This window comes from Triturus cristatus, chromosome 8, assembly GCF_964204655.1.
Source record: "Triturus cristatus chromosome 8, aTriCri1.1, whole genome shotgun sequence".
Classification (NCBI taxonomy): Eukaryota; Metazoa; Chordata; class Amphibia; order Caudata; family Salamandridae; genus Triturus; species Triturus cristatus.
Genome location: NC_140591.1, coordinates 1,626,625,438 through 1,626,648,254, shown reverse-complemented (window position 1 = coordinate 1,626,648,254; position 22,817 = coordinate 1,626,625,438). Strand labels below are relative to the sequence as shown.

The 22,817-nt window shown below is 49.8% G+C and overlaps 1 protein-coding gene across 1 annotated transcript in view; it reads right to left on the bottom strand.

Annotated features, from left to right (window-relative positions):
* Positions 1 to 22,817, bottom strand: part of LOC146808453 (transient receptor potential cation channel subfamily M member 2-like) — a 2,757,229-nt gene that overhangs the window by 56,398 nt on the left and 2,678,014 nt on the right. The window lies entirely within an intron of this gene.

Below are 22,817 nucleotides of genomic sequence, written 5' to 3'. Positions count from 1 at the left end.
GTAGTAAAGCTACTGCTCACCAGGGAAAACTGCTGCTGGTATTGAAAGTGCATGTTTCAGTCTGCATGTCAGAATTTTTTAATGAAATAGAAGAGGATTTGAGAAGTCACTCAAAATGTGCCCTAATTTTTCTTTCTGCAGCACTAATCATACTTTTTATGGAAAAATGAACCCCCTCATTTTGTTCCTTTTTAAATTAAATGTTTTAAGAGTTACCACTTTAATCCAAGCAAGATGGCTTCAGGTGTGCCATACGTTTATCATAAGTAGGACTGTTAGCGCTCTAGTTGTTCTTTGGAACACTCTGGGAAGCTGCAGTAGAACACAAAGGAATCAACTGAGAGTCTCTGCCCTTGTTGGATGTACATGTTTTACTGAGAATGTCAGACTTCATTCTCACATGACTGAGAAAGATAATGTGAATTTACAGAAAATAAGCTCTCAGTTTAGCTTATAGATCACCTTCCAAACCTCTGTGGGAAAAGCATGAGAAAATATTTTTCTCTCAATCATGATATCCCAGCAGAAGGCTTTTTCACATGGTGAAATCACCTTAGAACATACCACAATTCCTAAAATGAGTATGGTACCATCAACAAATGATTTATAATGTAACTAAAGTCTTAAAACCTTCTATTAAATACAATGCTTTTTAATGAGGTGCTATCATGTATATTGGTCCCAAGATGGCTGCCAACACTTCTTGGATGAAGTGCTGACAGCCAATCAGATCTCAGGATGAGATGTGTGGTTAGGCTCCGCCCACATATGTATATGATTTTACTTTTGATTTTCTCAGGAACTACTGAACAGATTGACACCAGACCTGCAAAAGGCACTTCCCTGACCTGAGGACTACCTCTCTGCCAAATTTCAAGTAATTCTGTTCAACCGTTCGGGCGGTACCTTCGACTAAAGGTCCTATGGAAAAATGCATGGGGAAAACGCGTTTTGGGACCCCCCTTTTTTCTCGGCCCCCGCTAAACGAATCACCCCGAGACTTTCAGGGTAGGAGCGGAGCGGAGCGCCCCACCTATTTTGAAAATTTTGCGAGGATTCGTCAACCGGCGCCAAAGTTATTCCAAATAGAATGATGCGGATTTCCTATGGAAACACGGTCCTAACTATAACTATCTACTTCTAATTTCTACATATATGTTTGCCTTGATTGTGTTTCAGTCATACTATTGATATGTTAGGGTCTGCTATGATAGGTACATTTGGCATACCGTGTGGTGCTATTTATTAATAAATATATCCCAGATATACCAATTCGTCTTTTCCTTGTAGCAGGAGGTGTGAACTCTTCTTGGCCAAGTATTCTGTTGTAGAAGGATGGGTGAATTCCCTTCTAGCAGGTAATTGTGTTATAGGAAGTTGGTCTACTCCTGGCAAGTGATGTGCAAAGTATATCTCGCTCTAGAGAAGTATTGTGTGTGTTACCTTGGTCTAGAGGAGACTCGTGATATTGTTTTCTTGCCTTGCCTTTGGGGGAGTGTTGAAAGTTTGCCCACCTTAGGAAGTGCTGTGTATATGTTTTATTCCATAAGTTTGGAACTGATATTCTCTCCCTGGGAAAGTGACGGTACATACCTTTGTCCAGGGGAGATCTGAGACCTTTCATTACAGCGCATTCATACCCTCATTTGCACTGGCTTCATACCAGGAAGAGAATCATGTTTAAGACTTTAGTGCTAGTACATGGAGCATTATAGCTGTCCGGTGCAGAATACCTTAGAGCATAGGTATTCACAAACATTTCCCAGAGGGTCGCAAAGTACTTTCTGTGGCATGCCCGAGGGTTGCACCGATACCAGCAGAGCGAGGGTCGAGATGATGAAAGGTGGCCATCGAGGTACCCAAAGCAGATGCATGATGTGGACAACAAACCAAGCCTTCACACAACTTTCATCTGCCACCAATGCTGTAAAAATTAAAGTCAAAGCAATGCTCAGGCATGTTAATAAATCAACTCTCCGCAAACTTCAAGAAAGTGTATATTGTTTTATTCATGTTTAGTGCAAGAGGTCTTTAAAACTAAAGTTGTTCCTGAAGATAAGCTGAACAGGACACCTTCTTTTCTTCTTTACCATTACTATAATTAACGTGTAAATAAAGGAAACCTGTTAGTTTCGCAGCTTTCTGAATGTTCCTGCTCTGTCAAGTGAACAGCAGCCTAGTCCTGCTGTTCACCAGGGGGCCACAATTAAAGTTCAGAAGGGCCGCATGCGGCCCCTGGGACGTACTTTGAGTATCTCTGCCTTATAGTAAGGTTCAGCATTCACGTTCCAGCAAGAAGCCCAAGGTCTGCCAATAAACTATTGGCAGTGACCCCCAGAATTTGAAGGGGCTAGAGCTGGAGGCAGATCTCTAGCATACCTGGGATCTACAGCACGGAACAAGCTCCCTCTTGAACTCCATGCTGTTAGCAATTCAGCAATGTTTTAAAAAAGGCTGAAAACCTTGTTTTTTAGACAGGTCTAAAACAACGGAACACACTTTCTTTTTGACCAGTGCAGTGCACCAGGGCACTCTGCGTTGTGCAATACACGTCGCTTTCATCATCATTATCATCAATAAAGTGACCAAATTGACTACATTATCTTCTGCCTTAGGGGACCACTGTTCTGATATTCGTTATTCTATACCCTAGTGCTAACAATCTTTCTGTTTCATACCATGTAAAGAAACATTGCAGACTATTGCAAAATAGAGGTACAGATAAAAGAAATGGGGGAGGGAGGTGGTTGATTAATCAGTGCTCGCATCACAAGGTCACACTGTTGAAGGAGGACCATCACCTACTGATAAGCCATGCGCTCCAGCTATGCTATAATAGATGCAAAATAACGGATCACTACGCTTAATATGGTGGGACATGATCAGCCGTGAGATATGTAGTAGGTCACCATCACACAGACCATTATAATATATAAGTATGAGAACAGGATTGTAGGAAGCTGGCTCTGTATATGATATTGCTATTAGGTGGTAATACCGTGCACAGAGTCCAGGGGTTCCCCAAAGTGTACAGGGCTCGATGTCAAACCCAAAGAACAAGTTACTTACCTTCGGCAACAATGTATCTGTAAGAGACATAGGTTAGTTGTAGATTCCTTCCGCATCGGTAGGTGGCGTCGGTCGACTCCGCGTCCGTCGACAACGTCGTAGTCTCTGGGACGACGTTGAGGTGCCTATTTAGACACCGCCCCTGCATGCTGACGTCAGTTCTGACACGACTTTCCACATCAGAAGCGCAGAGCCATGAAAGACACTGACAACTGGTGCACAACTAGCGCCCTGTAAGGGAGTCCCTATCCCTAGAAATCAGTTTGCAGAGCAGGGAGGATGGGTGGGGCGGTAAGGAATCTACAACTAATCTATGTCTCTTACAGATACATCGTTACCGAAGGTAAGTAACTTGTTCATCTGAAAGCGACAGTTAGTCATAGAGTCCTTACCTTAGAATAGATACCCCAGCAATACCATCCCCGGAGGAGGATCTGCAAACCAAGTTCAGACTAAAAAGTCCAGGAGGACCGAACGGGCAAAATAGCCATCTCTCCGGACTTGGATGTCCAGGCAGTAGTGTCTGATGAATGTGTGCAGAGATGCCCACGTTGCCACCTGGCGGACATCAAGAAGTGGGACTCCACGTGCCAATGCAGTGGTTGCTGCTGTAGCCCTAGTGGAATGAGCACGCGGCCCCACTGGAGGATCCTTCTTCGCTAAACCGTAGCAGATCGTTATGCAAAGGACAACCCATCGAGAGATGGTACGTTTTTGAACAGCCTGGCCTTTCTTAGCACCTACATATCCAATAGAGTTGATTATCCACCCAGAAATCTTTGGTGCGGTCGAGTTAGAATGACAGCGCACGTTGAGGGTCCAGACGGTGGAGTCTCTCCTCCTCCTTGGAACGGTGCGGAAGTGGGAAGAAGACGGGCAAGGTGATAGATTGTCCTACATGAAATGGTGTAGCCAATTGAGGAAGGAACGTTCTAAGCACCAGTTTGTCCAAATGCACTGAGAAGAAAAGGGGCTTGGAAGACAAAGCTTGCCGCTCACTCACCCTGCGAGCAGAGGCGATGGCCACAAGGAAGGCAGTTTTCAGACTAAGAAGCCTAAGAGGACAGTTCTGAAGAGGTTCAAAGGGAGCACACATAAGATATGTTAGAGCAAGATTCAAGCCCCACTGGGGCATTATGGAAGCAGATGGAGGAAATAGTTGAGTAATGCCTTTAAAGAATCTATTTACAATAGGGGACTTGAATAAAGAAGGCTGATCTGGCAGCCGAAGGAAAGCAGCAATATCTGAAAGGTAGCCTTTAAGAGTGCCCAGAGCAGAGCCCTGCTGGGCTAAAGAAAGTATATACAGAAGAACCTCTGAAAAACAGGCAGAAAGGGGATCCACAGCCTTTGCTGTGCATCATGCCACAAATTTGTTCCATCTACAGGTGAATACCATTTTAGTGGAGGGACGACTGGCTGCCAAGATGACATTACTGACTTCGGGTGGAAGGCCAAAATCTGTCAACTGTCCCCGCTCAATCTCCATGCAAGGAGATGGAGACTGGACAGGTTTGGGTGAAGAACTATCCCCTGCTACTGCGACAGAAGATCCTCCCGAAGGGGCAGTCTGATCGGAGGATCGATGGCCATGCTCAAGAGCTCGGGGTACCAGACTCTTCGTGCCGAGTCAGGAGCCGCAAGAATAACTTGGGCCCGGTTGTGCTTGATCTTCTTGAGTAATCGGGGCAGAAGGGGTACAGGCGGAAAGGCGTACAGGAGGGCGCAGATCCACTCGCGACAAAAGGCGTTGCTGAGTGAGTGCCACCATGGAAACTCCAACGCGCAATACTGTTGACATTGCGTGTACTCTTCGGTGGCAAACAGATCTAACCAAGGCTCTCCCCACCGCTGAAAGAGACCTTGCACCACCTCCAAATGAAGACGCCATTCGTGATCGACCAAGCACCGATGGCTGAGTTTGTCAACACAGGCATTCAGAGAATCTGCCAGGTGTTGAACCACCAGGGCCATGCATTAATGATTCAGCCATGTCCAGAGGCGAAGAGCCTCCTGACATAGTGTCCAAGACCCCACCCCGCCCCGTTTGTTGCAGTACCACATGGCAGTGGTGGTGGTCTGTGAACACCTGCACCACTTTCCCTTTGAGAGAGGGAAGGAATGCCTTCAGTGCCAGTTGGACAGCCTGGAGCTCCAGCAGGTTAATATGGAGCCCAGACTCCGCTGGAGACCAGGCGCCTCTGATCTCCACCTCTCCTGGATGGCCGCCCCATCTCAGAAGCAACGTATCTGTCACCACTGTTAGATCTGGTTGGGGCAGAGAGAGGGATCTGCCTCTCATCCAAGCTTGGTTCGTTAGCCACCACTGAAATTTTTTTGCAGTTCCCTCTGAGATTTGAAGGTAGTCAGAAAGATTCCCCTGAAGCTGCACCCACTGGAACTTCAGGTTCCACTTCAGATCTCGCATATGCCATCTGGCATGATCCACCAGCAGGATGCAGGAGGCCATAAGGCCCAGCAGCCTGAGAGTCATTCTCAACAGAATCCGTGATAGAGGCTGAAACATCGGTATCATAGCTCGGGAAATAGGCCTGAAACTGCACTGTGTCCAGAACAGCTCTGATGAAAGAGAGTGTCTGAGAGGGCGTCAGGTTTGACTTGGGCACATTTATAGTGAACCCCAGCGAGTGCAGGAGGTCTGCTATAGTCTGGAGGTGGGAGACGACAGCCTGGGGCGAGCTTGCCAGTTGTCGCGATAGGGGAAGACCTGGAGCCCCTGATCTGTCAGATGAGCTGAGATCACTGCCATCACTTTCGTGAACATGCGAGGGGCCTTGGTAAGGCCAAAGGGAAGCACGGTGAACTGAAAGTGCTCATGGCCTACCGTGAACCGTAGATATCGTCTGTGGGCTGGCAAGACGGGAATATGGAAATAGGCATCCTGCAAGTCCAACGCCACCATTCAGTCTCCGGGGTCGAGGGCACACAGGACCTGAGCCAACGTGAGTATTTTGAATTTCTATTTCCGGAGGAAGCGGTTGAGGGCCCTGAGGTCTAGAATAGGAGGCAGGCCTTTGTACTTCTTGGCACCAGAAAGTAGCGTGAATAGAAACCACAACCTACTTCTGGCGCAGGGACCCTCTCTATAGCTCCCTTGGCCAAGAGAGCAGAGACTTCCTGGCAGAGAAGCGCTAAATGATCCTCCGACATGCAATTGAAAAACAGTGGCATAGAGAAAGCGGTAGTCTCGAAGGGGAGGGAGTAGCCCCTTCAAATGATTTGCAAAACCCACCTGTCTGACGTGATGGCTTGCCAGTGGAGGAGGTGATGGCGAATCCTGCCTCCCACTGGCCATTGATGGGCCTGAAACATTGGACTAGAACGGTTAAGAGGCTGTGGCGGGGGGAAAAGGCTGGACTGGCCCGCCTACTGGCTCCCGGACCCGTGAGGTCGCTGAGTCCCACATCCGCGCCCAAGCAGAGGCTGGGCAGCTTGTGCAAGCCGGTGGCTAGACTGGGCCGGACATGGTTAAGTGCCCCTTCCGTAGCCACGAACGGATCGAAAAGCAGACTGGAGTGACTGAGAAGGCGCAGTGAATCCCAAAGATCTGGCCGTAGCCCTAGAATCTTTAAAGCACTCTAGCGCCAAGTCTGCTTTGTCGCCAAAAAGACGACGGCCATCATAGGGCATGTCCATCAAAGTTGACTGGACATCCCCTGCAAAGCCAGATATCCTCAACCAGGCATAGCACCTAAGGGCTACCGACGTGACAGTTGTTCTGCCCAGTGAGTTAGTGGTATCCAGTCCACATCTGATCCTGAATTTGACTGCGTCTCTCCCATCCGCCACTGCCTGGGAGAGAACGGCCCGGGCCTCCTCCGGGCACCGAGGCAGCACCTGCGCAACCGTATCCCAGATGGTATGGGAGTATTGGCCCAAGAGACACGTGGTATTCACGGACCGCAGAGTCAAGCTGGAGGAAGAGAACATATGCTTGCCAAGATTGTCCACCTACTTGGACTCCCTCTCTGGAGGGGCAGAAGGGAATGCGCCCTTTGAAGAAGAGGCTTGGACCACCAAGCTCTCGGGGGAAGGGTGTTAGGTTAGGAACACTGGATTGCCCGGGGTCGGCCTGTGGCGGCGGGTAATCGTCCTCTCCACAGGAGCCCCTGTGCTGGGCTTGGACCAGGTGCCCAGGAGGACATCAATGGGGGCTAATAGGGGTTCGAAGAGGACGCTGCAGGCTGAAGCACCTCTGTCAGGAGGTTAGTCCTCACTGCCACTGAAAGGAGCTCAATGCCCAAAACCTCGCCTGCCCTTTGCACCACCACAGCATAAGACGCTCCCTCCTCTGTAGCCACGGTAGGGGGAGAAAGCAAGCCAGTGTCTGGAGAAGTATCCAGACCACTAGCATCACTCAGGTTCTCTCGCCAGTCCAGTTCTTCCAGCTGGTCAGTTAAAGGGTCCAGCGACCCCTCCCAGTCCTCATCACCAACCTCTAGTCGATAGGGAACACCAAGGATGAACAGGGAAACAAAAGTACCCTCCGGTGTCAGTTCCGACATCACCCGACGTCATTCCGGCTCCCGGTCCAACTGAGGGATGAGGATTGGGACAGCGTCAGTCAGGGGCACGACCAGCGCCTTGGGCGTTTTTGTCCAGATCAGCACCGGGGAAAGTCGAGTAAGGCCTCCTTTAACTGTCGAAGTTGGACAGGGACACTCTGGCTCCCGGAAATGAGGGGAGGCGTGGAGTCGTCCCCGAAGCAGGCACCGGAGACGGAGCCTTGGAACGACGATGCTCGGAATATTTCATTGCGTCAGCCGACTGACACGGAGAAGGCGAAGAGCGCTTGTGCTTCTTCACCTTCTTCTTGTGTTTAGACTTACCCGATGACCTTGACGACATAGAGTGCGGGGAGGACTGGGGGCTCCGTCAACGGTCTCAAGACCTTCCTCTCAAACGAGACCAGGAACGACGAGGAGCGTACCGCCGGGCCTTCAACAACTTTCTGGACTGGTCCCGCAAAGTCTTCGGATGCATGGCCCGGCAGTCGGACATTGACTTCGGGTCATGGTCGCGCTCCAGACACCACAAGCATACGTGGTGCGGGTCCGTCACCGACATCATATTGTGACAGGACCCGCAAGGCTTGAAACCGGTCCGAAGTGAGGGCACCCCTCGCGCACCAGGAGTCGAATGACTCAAAAGGAAGTCGACAAAACATTGCAAAAAGGCTAGCCAAAAAGTGGCTAAGGGGTAGCTCTCTCCAGATCTGCGCTGGTCTGCCGTGGAAAAAGAAAGAACTGACGTCAGCGCGCAGGGGCGGCACCTAAGTAGGCAATGCAACATCATTTTGGCGACCACGACGCCAAAGACGGAAAGGAAGTTGACCAACGCCACATACTGACGTGCAGGGGTACTGCTAAAGAAAAATCTCCGAATACAGTCTGACGCCTTGGGGAAATTATATGGTAAGGAATCTACAACTAACTGTATCTTTCAGATTTGCTCTATTAGTAGTAGTGTGGAAGAGCAGCCTTAGGCCCAACACAGAGGAGTGCAAGACATTTATTGCACAACCGTGATCAATAATGAAAACACGACTCAAGAAGATCCCGACCAATTTTAGAAAAATTATACTTTGTTTGTATTTTTATTTTAAGACCAAGAACTTCTTGCTAAGATAAGTATGTTTCAAATTAGAGATACTTTTCACGTTCAAAAGTCGACAATGCAATATTCAAGCAGTTCAAGATTATCCTGTGGAGGAAATCAACTTAGGGATGTATCAAGTAAGTATACAACATACAGTTCCAGTCTTCAGGTGATCAGACCAACACTGAGTGCAGGATCGGTCATGGGGGACTGGGGCACCCCTCAGATGTGGATATCAGAATCTTTGCCGAGGCGGTCGATACCGTCAATTATTTTCACCCTCGTGGTCGGCGGGGGCAATGATCTAGATAGGTTTCAGCAGGCGGCCAACACAGTTACCGTCACGGTTGTGGCAGTAGATCGGATGGGGGTCTGCTGTCGTCAGATCGTCCTCGGGAGATCGAGGTCAGGCAGGGGGTGCAGGAGGTGACCGACAGGGCCACTAGCAGGAGGATACAGGCTCTTGGGCTCGGAGCTGTGGGTACCTTGGGTCGTGGGGCTGAGAGGATTCCTTGAGGTCATGGAGGTCATCCAGTTGCAGTGCTTTCTTCGGGTAGGGTAGAGTAGCGTCGACACAAGTGCTGGTCCTCTACTGCTGCGGTCTTTGGGACTTCTTTGGTAGCAGTGAGATGTGTCAACACCGGTGTTGGTCTTCAACTGCAGCGGTTCTTGGAGTTCTTTTGTAGCAGAGAGTCATGTCGACAAGTGTCGGTCTTCCTATGGCAGTTCTTGGAATTTGCTTCTTGTTGGACAGGTCCGCTGTCCACTGGAGATTTGAGTCTTTTTTTTAAAAAATTTCTATTTATTAAACCCATTCGACTGAAATACATCAATGACATAGTAGCAGGTGACTTCAGTTTCTATCAGTATCGATTCCTACATTTCAATATACGTTACAAGCATCATTTCCTGGCGGTTAGGGGGTTCCAAGAGCCTCGTCTTCAGTTCGCTGGCAAGGTGGGGGACATATATCTCCTCTATACTGGTTCCAGGCTTCCCATACCTTGCTCCACTTCCCGGGGCACCTCCTAGCAACAAACACCGATTTTTCCCTAAACATGCACCAATCTAAGTCCTCCTTCCACCTCCCCAAAAGGGGTGTCCGAACAGCGCCCCACAACTGTGCAATGTTCCTTTTTGCAATCATGAACGCCAGTGTGGCCCACTGCTTAGTGTATGTGTTGAGGTCAGTAGGCTCCCAGACATTCAGTAAGCACCTCCGCGCCTCCAGCTGCATCTCGACCCCTAATACTGTCCGCATGGTGCGATGTATTTCTCTCCAATGCGCTTCTATCTGCTGACAGCTCCACAGTATGTGGAGAAAGGTCCCTAATTCTCCACACCCCCGTCTACACTCTCCGCTTTCTGCCCGTCCCATGCGAACCAGTCCGGGTCCCGTTACATATGTCATGTGCAATATTTTAAGCTGCACTAGTCTGAGCCTGGCCTGGGTCGCTACTACCCTCGGGGAGGAGACTGCCTCTTGCCAGTCTTCGTCATCCAATTCTAGTCCTTCACTGTTTCACTTACCCTTAAGGATCTGCAGTGGATCCTCCATATTGTTAATGAACTTCTTATAAATAAGGGAAATGGTCTTCTCTGGGAGGTGCCCGTCCAGCACTCTGTCCTCCAGTGGGGAAGCCTCCGGTAGCGTCTCGTCCCTAGGGACCTGTGTCAACAACGCATGGCGGACTTAGAGATAACGGTAGTATTCAGTGTCCATCATGCTATATTGCTTTTTAAGGGATGCAAACAGCAGAACCGTATCCCTCCCCCAGACGTCCTTGATTCGTGGGATCCCAATAAGATCCCACTTATCAAATCCCTTGGATTACCAGAGGCTCACTAGCTTCTCCGAGTTCCACAACGGCGTGGAGAGCGTAAGCTTACCATCCCATCCCAAATGCTTATTGACAGCATGCCATATCTGGACTGCGTGTGCTGTAGGGCCAGTCAATGGGAACCTGCCGGGTTTGGCATATAAAGCCCTGTTGTAGTCTCCCCCTGGGAGCAACCACTTATCCATAGCGTATCCGGGATCGTCTGGGCTACAATATATCCCGTGATTAATCGCCGCCAGCTGGGATGCCCAGTAGTATTTTTTAAGGTCGGGGAGACCGATACCCCCATCGTACCAATTCAGGGTCAGCTTTGAGTACGCGATCCGGGGCCTGCCATCCCAGAGGAGCGTCCTCTGCAGACTCTCAATTTCCTTAAAGTAGGACATTGGGACCAGATCCATCGTGTTTTGGAGAGCATACAAGAAACGAGGGAGGGCCATCATCTTAAAGAGGACCGCCCTTCCCAGCATGGAGAGAGGAAGGGACCTCCAGCGTACGACATCTGTTTTAAGTAGTTGCAGTGGTGGGTCCAGATTACGAGTAAAGCGTAGTCTCGAATCCAGGGTCACATAAATCCTGAGGTATCGGAAGCCCTCCGACGCAATCTTTATTGGGAAACTCGGCGGTATATCAGGCGGGTCTCCCGTCAGCACATAAATTACTGACTTGGACCAATTAACTGTAAAACCCGAATATCTACCAAAAATAGCTAGTACGTCCAGTAGGCAGACCAGTGACGCCCTAGGAGCAGTGACGTAGAGTAGGATGTCGTCCGCGTACAGGGAGATCTTATCCTCCCAGTCATTAGTCCACCTCAGTCCTTGGATAGATCTATCTTGCCTAATCCAGGCTGCCAACGGTTCGAGGGCTAGTGCAAAAAGAAGTGGTGACAGGGGGCATCCCTGGCGAGTGCCCCTGCTCAGCTGGAAGTCCCTGGACTTCCGGTTGTTCACTATTACTCTGGCCATCGGGTCGGAGTATAGGAGACGGATCCAGCTCAGGAATTCCGGACCAAATCCGAATTTGCCCAGCACCGCAAACAGATAGGGCCACTCAACCATGTCAAATGCCATGGTAGCATCTAATGAAACCAGAGCCGCCGGTTCCAGTATAGTTGATGTTCTACTCAGTACTCCATGAAGGCGGCGCAGGTTGGGGGCTGTGTTTCGATGTGGCATAAAGCCTGATTGATCCGGGTGGACAAGTGTATTGATTTCCTTAATCAGCCGCGTGGCCAACAGTTTTGCCAGGATTTTAGGCTCCGCATTTAGGAGCGATATTGGTCTATACGCTGCGCGATTCGTTCTGGGTTTGCCCTCTTTATGTATGACGACTATGTTGGCCACCCGCTGGTCGTATGGAAGCACTCCCTTCTCTCTACTCTCCTCCAGCATAGCACGGATGTGGGGGGCGAGTGCATGAGCTTTCAGCTTGTACAACTCTACGGGAATACCGTTGGGACCCGTGGCTTTCCCGGACCGCACTCCTCTGATCGCCTGCGCCACCTCTTCATCTGTCAGTGTGGACTCCATGTATGCCCCATTTTCATCCGAGAGTGTGGGAACTCTTATGTCCCCTAACATTGCGCTGTTTTCTTCTTCCGAGTACCTCCTGGAGGTATTATATACCGATTGGTAATAGTCTGCAAATGCGTCTGCGATGGCCTGCGGCTCGGTAATAGGAGTAAATCCCCCCCAAGACGAGTGCGCCCGCCGGGAGTGTTGGAAGTAAGTTTGCAGTGTATGAGAGGACGGGTTGCAACTGGGACGGAGCCTACCTCCCGAGTGTAGTCCGGGAAGATCATTGTAGGAGAGTAGGGTCTGCTTTCTATGTTCACCCCCACTTTTTGCTTTCGCTTTACTGGTTTTCGACTTAGATGTGGCTGTGGGCCTGCTAATCAGACCCACAGCCCTGCTGTTCTCTCTCTAAATTAATACTATGTACTTTAGGTGCATAACCCATTTGGATAGGATCACCTTATTGGCCCCTGTACAGTGTACCCTAGGTACCCAGGGCATAGGTGTACCCTAGGCCTACCAGGGGCTGCAGCATGTATTATGCCACCCCTGGCCTGGCCTTCCATTCTGACACAACTGGCTGATCACTCAGCTGGGGCAAGGTCGTGTAATCACCCCTTGCTTAGGTGTAGTATTCCTATACCTAACTTACATATAGACACATGTGTACCTATCAGTCACTCCTATGGCAGGCCTTAACAATCCTGGAGGCAGAGTGCTTGGTAACATGTGAGATGGTGCTCTAGCATGAGCTGAGCCTGTCTGCAGCTTTCGGAACCATGTCCTTATAGCTGTTCTATGATATAGCCTACCATATACTCTTAAAGTGCCTTATAATCTTAGACGGTTATGGTAACTATGGTTTGGCTTTATCTAAACATGTTGTGTAAGGTGTCTAACACTGTGGAATAATACCCCCATACCATTTCTGGACATGAGGATATTATTCCCCCCTTCTAGAGGGAAAGACATGTTAAAATCAAACTTCACTGTTAGCCTCTGACCAAAGCCTCAGCATCACAAAATGGATGCTGCTGCCACGACACAAGTCTGACCTCCTGCAGCTGGGAGTGATCCCAGCCAGGGAGGCCTGGACAATAGGTTTCCTGCTTGGGGAGGTGCTAGCACCTCCCCAGACAGCCTTTAGTGTATTGGGGCAGGGTGGGCTGAAAGGAATGAGACATGCCTGGGGCACACAAGGTGTTCCTTGCATAGTCCAGTTCAAACCGGCGCTGGGGCACTCCAGCCCCAGCTCTGGCGCGAAACTGGACAAAGGGAAGTGGGTGTAACCACCCCCTCCCAGGTCCCACCCATACGGCGTGACCTAGCAGGTATCCCAGCCCCCCAGATTAGTATAAGAGTGGGAGTTGGGCCTCAAGACTTTAGATTATCCTGAACCTGCAACTTGAACAGAAACTCTGGACCTTCGACATTCGACGAAAGAAGAAGACTGAAGAATCTCCCTTGTGGCCAAGGAGTGGCTACCCTGTGCAAACAGGCACCACCAAGAGACTACCCTTTGCTTTGCCCGCGTTCTACGAGGAACCGACTGCAGAGCCCGACCAGAGCCTTGACTTCCAGACTTCTCCGACCCTCATCCACATCCACAGCAGAGCTGAGATCCGTGGAGGCGACGAGCGAAGTGGGACCGGCTACCTGGGAAAAGTGGCTAGTAACTTAAAGCGCAGCTTCTGAGGCACCCTCGAAGTTGTGCACCGGGGATTGAGAAGCCCCAACCCCAAGCACCATCTGCACCGAAGATCAGCCCCCCACACTCCACGAGTCCTGCGTGGGGCCCTTCAGCATTTTCCTGCTTGCCGCGTCTGTCCGGTTGCTTGCCCGCTGGCCAGTGGCCTTTGTGACGACGCACCCTGAAATCTTCTGCGCTGGTTTGGCTCCTCCAGACTGGCTCCCGCTTCTCTGCAAAGAAGAAGCACCCCAGACCTTCCTGGTCTGCACCAGAAGCAAGTCCTCCGTTCTTCGTGGGTTCCGCTTGCCAAGGCTTGGTGAGTCCTAGTCCAACTTCGACGCCGCCGACAGCAAGAGCCTTCGTGGGACAGCTCGCCTCCTAGTCCTGGTCGTCCTCGACGCTTCCTGGTCCTCCTGGCTGCAGCGACAAGCTTCACCTTCACCTGCAAATCTTCACGACATCGCCTGGTTCCTTCCTGGTTCCACGTGGTCACTGGCTAGTGACCTTGACTCTGTCCCCTCTGCTTGCAGGTCTCCTCTCTTCTTGATCCCAGCCTTGGGATCCACCGGACACTCTTCACTGACTGCCTGTCAGCATCTTTCTTCAGGCATCCATAGGAGTCGACGAAGAAACCCGACGCAACTTCACCCCTATGCACCCGCAGCCTGTGGGCTAGGTAACTTGGGTACTCCGGTGCTCATCAGGATAGTGACTATCCTAGTGTCTAAGTTTCAAGTCTCGACTTCCTAGCTACTCCGGAAGTGTCCTAAATCTATCTATTTCTAAACTGTACTATTGCTAGTGACTTTTACGCATTACGCGTGAGTGTTTCCACTCTGCATACGAATCCCGTGGGCCTCCCACTTCCTAACCTTTGGTAGTATAGTGTAGCCCCAGCGATTCCCTAGGCCTAGGCCTATTCTATTTCCGTGACAGTGGTTCTTATACGGTTTGCGTGGCCCCTAGGGCCTAACTGTATTACTTACCTGTGTGACTTAATGTATGCTTAAATAAGACTGTGTTGTACTTACCTCTAATCTCATAAAGAGTGCTGAGGGTTTGCTTAGAATAAATACACTTTATTTTATATATATATCTGTTGTGGTGTCCTTTCATTTGGTATTCAAGGGATTATATATGGTATCACAGCTGGCTTCACATGCCATTCAGAGTTTAGCCTAAGACTGCTCTTGTCCATGCTACCACTAGAATAGCTGGTCTATAAGGTTGACTTTACAAACAATCACCATAAGGGTATTTGGACTGATATAAGGTGTACACTATAACTAGTGACATCATACATCAGGCCAACTTCTCACATTGGTGAGCAGCGGTTGGGATCTGAGCTTGCTGTTGTAATACCATTGTAATCTTGAGATACTAAATTGAAAGATCACACAGATATTGTCTAGGTACATATAACATAGATTATAATACTTAAGTCCTACTGGACTTAGTAGTTGTAGGTTGAAGGGAGTAACACACCCTGACTACAACTACTAGAGAGGTTTAGTAGAAACAACTAGTGTAGGTAGGTGCACACACCACACCCTCACTAGATCATGCCTCTGGGAGGAGATCAAGTAGATGCTCTCTCAGGAGGGTCAGGTCTGCAGAAGACCCCCTCTAGGTATGATACCTTAACATTCCAGGAGATGAGACAATTGTGTACCTCCAGAGGAATAAAACAGGGTGCAAACCCTACCCTCCTTAAGTTAAGACAACTCCTAGAGGAGTATGATACTCTTAGGGCCTCTCAGGCAGATACCCTAGGTACAGAGGAGGGTCTACCCACCACAGAGGAGTCAGATGGGGCTTCAGATGGAGAGGTAGACAGCCAGGGCCAAGTAGGAAGACTTAGCCAGGCTAACCTAAGCTTACATGGGAGTTTGCATGGGGTCCCCCCATACAGACCCCCAAGTAGGCTTACACAGAGAAGCAGGAGAGACAGATCCCCTTCAAGGGAATCCATCCACTCCCATGCCTCTAGCATCTCTAATGCTTCCTCTCACAGGGGAATGACTTCACCTGAGAGAAAGGAGCATGAAGCCAGAATGAGGGAAGCTAATCTGAGGATTCAGAGGGAAGAACTTGCCCTTGCCAAGGAGAAGCTTGCTCTGGCTAGAGAGCAAAAGTTAAGTGGGTCAGAACCCACTGGTGGCAGCAACATTCCTAGAGATAGAGACAGGCACTATGATAATAGAAACCTGAGCAAGATTGTCCCTCCCTACAAGTGTGGGGATGACATCCACAAATGGATAACTGCTTTGGAGAGAGCTTGCAAAGTACAGCAGGTACCCCAAAGTCAGTGGGCAGCTATCTTGTGGCTCTCCTTCTCTGAGAAAGGAAGAGACAAGCTCCTCACAGTTAGTGATGAGGATGCAGATAATTACACTGTCCTGAAGAGTGCTCTGATTGATGGGTTTGGCCTAACCACTGAACAATACAGGTTGTTGTTCAGGGATACCCAGAAGACACAGACTCAGGACTGGACTGACTTTGTAGATTGTGCCACTAAGGCTCTGGAAGGCTGGCTAATGGGAAGTAAGGTTAAGGACTATACAGGATTGTATAATTTGATCATGAGAGAACAAATACTTAACAACTGTCAAAACCAGCTATTGCATCAACACCTGATTGATTCTGATCTGACTTCTCCCCAAGAATTGGGAAAGAAGGCAGATAGATGGGTCAGGACTAGAGTTAAGCAGAAAAACCAGAACCAGGGCGGTGATCAGAAAAAGGCAGACCAGAAGGGTAATGATCAGAAACAAAAAGACCAGAAGTCTTCACCAGGCCCCCAAAAGGCTCAGGGGGAGGGTGGTCCCAAAAAGGATAAAAAGAAAGAAGGCCACAAGAAACCATGGTGCAACTATTGTAAGTCCAACTCACATTGGTTTAGTGAGTGCACCAAAAAGGATAAGCCCCCAGCCACCATTGCCCCTAAGGCAACTGTACCCCCTAGTTCAGCTGTAAGTGGTGGTTCCCAGCAAAAGGGTGTAGTAGGGTTAACCCTGGGAACTGAGGAGGATTCTGGCCTAGTCAGAGTACCTACTCAGGCTGTTCTGATCTGTGATGGGGACTTAGCTTTGTCCTCTACTGTAGGCCCCAGTAACCTGGGCAAGTACAGACAGACTCCTTTTATCAACCAAAGAATGGCTCAGGCCTACAGGGACACTGGGGCTAGTGTCACAATGGTGACACCTGCTTTTGTGGACCCTGGACAGATCATACTAGGTGAGAATTACCTAGTGACCAACGCTAGCAATGCCACTACCTCCCATAGTGTGGCTATTGTTAACTTCTCCTGGGGAGGGGTAACTGGCCTCAAGAAAGTTGTTGTTAGTTCAGACCTTCCTGTAGAGTGTTTACTGGGCAATGATCTTGAAACTTCAGTTTGGTCTGAAGTGGAGTATAGGACCCATGCAGAAATGCTGGGGATAGATGCACATGTCCTTGCTGTGACCAGGTCACAGGCCAAAAAGTGCAACACTGAACAGGTGCTGGATCCTGAAACTATGGACCAGTCACAACCCAAGAGAAAGAGCAGTAGGGTAAAGGCTGTGCCTTCCCCCCTGCCTCAGGTGGTGGATCAGCCCTCCCAGGAGGATGATTCTGAGAGCCCTGAAGGAACTGTCCTGGAAGAACTTGAACCTGATCAGGTTGAGTTTCTTGGGACAGGGGGACCTTCAAGGGCAGATCTGAGGCAGGCTCAATTAGACTGCCCCTCTCTTGAACCCCTCAGACAGCTGGCTGCTGCTGAGGCTGCAGGGAATGCTCAAGGTACCCATAGAGTGTATTGGGATGAAGGGCTACTGTACTCAGAGGCTAGAGACCCCAAGCCTGGTGCATCCAGGAGGTTGGTCATACCACTGAAGTTCAGAGGCTTCCTTCTTACCTTGGCCCATGATATTCCCCTTGCAGGACATTTAGGCCAGAACAAGACTTGGGACAGGCTTGTCCCTCACTTTCACTGGCCCCATATGTCAGAAGATACCAAGGAGTTTTGTCGCTCCTGTGTCACCTGCCAAGCCAGTGGCAAATCAGGTGGCACCACAAAGGCCCCCCTCATACCACTACCTGTGGTGGGGGTTCCCTTTGAAAGAGTGGGCATAGATATTGTAGGACCAATGGACCCACAAACAGCATCTGGGCACAGATTCATACTGGTGATAGTGGACCATGCCACCAGGTACCCAGAAGCAATTCCCCTGAGGACCACAACAGCTCCTGTTGTGGCAAGGGCCCTGCTTGGAGTATTCTCCAGAGTGGGCTTTCCAAAGGAGGTCATTTCTGACAGGGGTGCCAACTTCATGTCAGGATACTTGACTGCAATGTGGAAGGAGTGTGGTGTTAACTACAAGTTCACCACACCCTATCACCCACAGTGCAATGGGCTTGTTGAGAGATTCAACAAGACCCTAAAGGGAATGATAAAAGGATTACCAGATAAGCTTAGGCGAAGATGGGACATCCTTTTACCCTGCCTTCTGTTTGCTTACAGAGAGGTCCCACAAAAGGGGGTTGGCTACAGCCCTTTTGAGCTTTTGTTTGGGCATCCTGTAAGAGGACCCCTGTGTTTGGTGAAGGAAGGATGGGAGAGACCTCTCAGACAACCCAAACTAGACATAGTGGATTATGTACTTGGTCTCCGCTCCAGGATGGCAGAGTATATGAAGAAGGCTTCTAAAAACCTTGAGGCAAGCCAAGAACTCCAAAAAGCTTGGCATGACCAAAAGGCTGTACTGACTGTTTACAAGCCAGGACAGAAAGTGTGGGTGTTGGAGCCAGTGGCCCCAGCAGCACTCCAAGACAAATAGTCTGGACCCTACACTATTGTTGAGAAAAAGGGAGAAGTCACCTACTTGGTGGACCTTGGGACTCCCAGAAGCCCCCACAGGGTGCTTCATGTCAACAGATTGAAGGCATATGTTGACAGGGCAGACATGGGGCTACTCATGGCTACAGATGAGGGGCAGGAGGAAGAGAGTGACCCTCTCCCAGACCTGTTGACTCAGAACCCTGATGATGGCTCAGTTGATGGTGTGGTCTTTTCTGACAGCCTCACTGCCCATCAGCAACAGGACTGCAGACAGGTTCTGCAATCCTACAGACATATGTTCTCTCTGACCCCAAGTCAGACAAACTGGTGCACCCATGAGGTGGACACTGGTGACAGTCTGCCTGTGAAGAGTAAAATCTACATGCAACCTGACCATGTAAGGGACTGCATAAAAGTTGAGGTACAAAAGATGTTGGAGCTGGGAGTCATTGAACCTTCAGAGAGCCCTTGGGCTAGTCCTGTAGTCCTTGTGCCAAAGCCTCACACCCAAGATGGTAAGAGAGAGATGAGGTTTTGCGTGGATTACAGAGGTCTCAATGCTGTCACTAGGACAGATGCCCACCCAATACCTAGGGCAGATGAGCTCATTGACAGACTGGCAGCTGCTATGTTTTTGAGCACATTTGACCTAACAGCAGGCTACTGGCAAATCAGACTAGCTGAGAGTGCAAAGGCCAAAACTGCTTTCTCGACCCCAGGAGGACATTATCAATTTGTGGTAATGCCCTTTGGTTTGAAGAATGCACCTGCCACTTTCCAAAGGTTGGTGAATCAAGTCCTTACTGGGTTGGATGATTACTGTGCAGCTTATCTTGATGATATTGCTGTCTTTAGCTCCACCTGGGAGGATCACCTGGTCCACCTGAGGAATGTTTTAGAGGCCCTGCAAAAGGCAGGCCTCACTATCAAGGCCACTAAGTGCCAGATAGGGCAGAGCAAGGTTGTATACCTGGGCCACCTAGTTGGTGGGGGTCAGGTTCAACCACTGGAGAGCAAGATCCAGACCATAAAGGACTGGGCTCCTCCAACTACCCAGACTCAGGTCAGAGCTTTCTTGGGCCTGACTGGGTACTACAGAAAGTTTGTTAAGAACTATGGGTCCATAGTGACACCACTTAATGACTTGACCTCCAAGAAGATGCCAAAGAAAGTTCAGTGGACAGTAAGCTGTCAAAAAGCATTTGATGACCTGAAGCAGGCCATGTGCAGTGCACCTATTCTGAAAAGTCCAGACTACTCCAAAGAGTTCATTGTCCAGACAGATGCTTCTGAGTTAGGTGTGGGAGCTGTTCTTTCACAACTGAATGTAGATGGTCAAGACCAGCCTATTGCTTTTATAAGTAGAAGGCTGACCCCTAGAGAGAAACGTTGGTCAGCTATTGAGAGAGAGGCCTTTGCTGTGGTTTGGGCCCTGAAGAAGCTGAGGCCATACTTGTTTGGCACTCACTTCAAGATTCAGACAGACCATAAGCCCCTCTTGTGGCTAAATCAGATGAAGGGTGAAAATCCCAAACTTCTTAGGTGGTCCATTTCCCTACAGGGGATGGACTTCACAGTGGAACATAGACCTGGGACTGACCATGCCAATGCAGATGGACTCTCCAGATATTTCCACTTAGAACATGAAGACTCAACTGGTCAAGGTTAGTTTAATGTCCCTAAGTTTGGGGGGGGGTTGTGTAGGAGAGTAGGGTCTGCTTTCTATGTTCACCCCCACTTTTTGCTTTTGCTTTACTGGTTTTCGACTTAGATGTGGCTGTGGGCCTGCTAATCAGACCCACAGCCCTGCTGTTCTCTCTCTAAATTAATACTATGTACTTTAGGTGCATAACCCATTTGGATAGGATCACCTTATTGGCCCCTGTACAGTGTACCCTAGGTACCCAGGGCATAGGTGTACCCTAGGCCTACCAGGGGCTGCAGCATGTATTATGCCACCCCTGGCCTGGCCTTCCATTCTGACACAACTGGCTGATCACTCAGCTGGGGCAAGGTCGTGTAATCACCCCTTGCTTAGGTGTAGTATTCCTATACCTAACTTACATATAGACACATGTGTACCTATCAGTCACTCCTATGGCAGGCCTTAACAATCCTGGAGGCGGAGTGCTTGGTAACATGTGAGATGGTGCTCTAGCATGAGCTGAGCCTGTCTGCAGCTTTCGGAACCATGTCCTTATAGCTGTTCTATGATATAGCCTACCATATACTCTTAAAGTGCCTTATAATCTTAGACGGTTATGGTAACTATGGTTTGGCTTTATCGAAACATGTCGTGTAAGGTGTCTAACACTGTGGAATAATACCCCCATACCATTTCTGGACATGAGGATATTATTCCCCCCTTCTAGAGGGAAAGACATGTTAAAATCATACTTCACTGTTAGCCTCTGACCAAAGCCTCAGCATCACAAATGGATGCTGCTGCCACGACACAAGTCTGACCTCCTGCAGCTGGGAGTGATCCCAGCCAGGGAGGCCTGGACAATAGGTTTCCTGCTTGGGGAGGTGCTAGCACCTCCCCAGACAGCCTTTAGTGTATTGGGGCAGGGTGGGCTGAAAGGAATGAGACATGCCTGGGGCACACAAGGTGTTCCTTGCATAGTCCAGTTCAAACCGGCGCTGGGGCACTCCAGCCCCAGCTCTGGCGCGAAACTGGACAAAGGGAAGTGGGTGTAACCACCCCCTCCCAGGTCCCACCCATAAGGCGTGACCTAGCAGGTATCCCAGCCCCCCAGATTAGTATAAGAGTGGGAGTTGGGCCTCAAGACTTTAGATTATCCTGAACCTGCATCTTGAACAGAAACTCTGGACCTTCGACATTCGACGAAAGAAGAAGACTGAAGAATCTCCCTTGTGGCCAAGGAGTGGCTACCCTGTGCAAACAGGCACCATCAAGAGACTACCCTTTGCTTTGCCCACGTTCTACGAGGAACCGACTGCAGAGCCCGACCAGAGCCTTGACTTCCAGACTTCTCCGACCCTCATCCACATCCACAGCAGAGCTGAGATCCGTGGAGGCGACGAGCGACGTGGGACCGGCTACCTGGGAAAAGTGGCTAGTAACTTAAAGCGCAGCTTCTGAGGCACCCTCGAAGTTGTGCACCGGGGATTGAGAAGCCCCAACCCCAAGCACCATCTGCACCGAAGATCAGCCCCCCACACTCCACGAGTCCTGCGTGGGGCCCTTCAGCATTTTCCTGCTTGCCGCGTCTGTCCGGTTGCTTGCCCGCTGGCCAGTGGCCTTTGTGACGACGCACCCTGAAATCTTCTGCGCTGGTTTGGCTCCTCCAGACTGGCTCCCGCTTCTCTGCAAAGAAGAAGCACCCCAGACCTTCCTGGTCTGCACCAGAAGCAAGTCCTCCGTTCTTCGTGGGTTCCGCTTGCCAAGGCTTGGTGAGTCCTAGTCAAACTTCGACGCCGCCGACAGCAAGAGCCTTTGTGGGACAGCTCGCCTCCTGGTCCTGGTCGTCCTCGACGCTTCCTGGTCCTCCTGGCTGCAGCGACAAGCTTCACCTTCACCTGCAAATCTTCACGACATCGCCTGGTTCCTTCCTGGTTCCACGTGGTCACTGGCTAGTGACCTTGACTCTGTCCCCTCTGCTTGCAGGTCTCCTCTCTTCTTGATCCCAGCCTTGGGATCCACCGGACACTCTTCACTGACTGCCTGTCAGCATCTTTCTTCAGGCATCCATAGGAGTCGACGAAGAAACCCGATGCAACTTCACCCCTATGCACCCGCAGCCTGTGGGCTAGGTAACTTGGGTACTCCGGTGCTCATCAGGATAGTGACTATCCTAGTGTCTAAGTTTCAAGTCTCGACTTCCTAGCTACTCCGGAAGTGTCCTAAATCTATCTATTTCTAAACTGTACTTTTGCTAGTGACTTTTACGCATTACGCGTGAGTGTTTCCACTCTGCATACGAATCCCGTGGGCCTCCCACTTCCTAACCTTTGGTAGTATAGTGTAGCCCCAGCGATTCCCTAGGCCTAGGCCTATTCTATTTCCGTGACAGTGGTTCTTATACCACTTACTTAGTATATGGTTTGCGTGGCCCCTAGGGCCTAACTGTATTACTTACCTGTGTGACTTAATGTATGCTTAAATAAGACTGTGTTGTACTTACCTCTAATCTCATAAAGAGTGCTGAGGGTTTGCTTAGAATAAATACACTTTATTTTATATATATATCTGTTGTGGTGTCCTTTCATTTGGTATTCAAGGGATTATATATGGT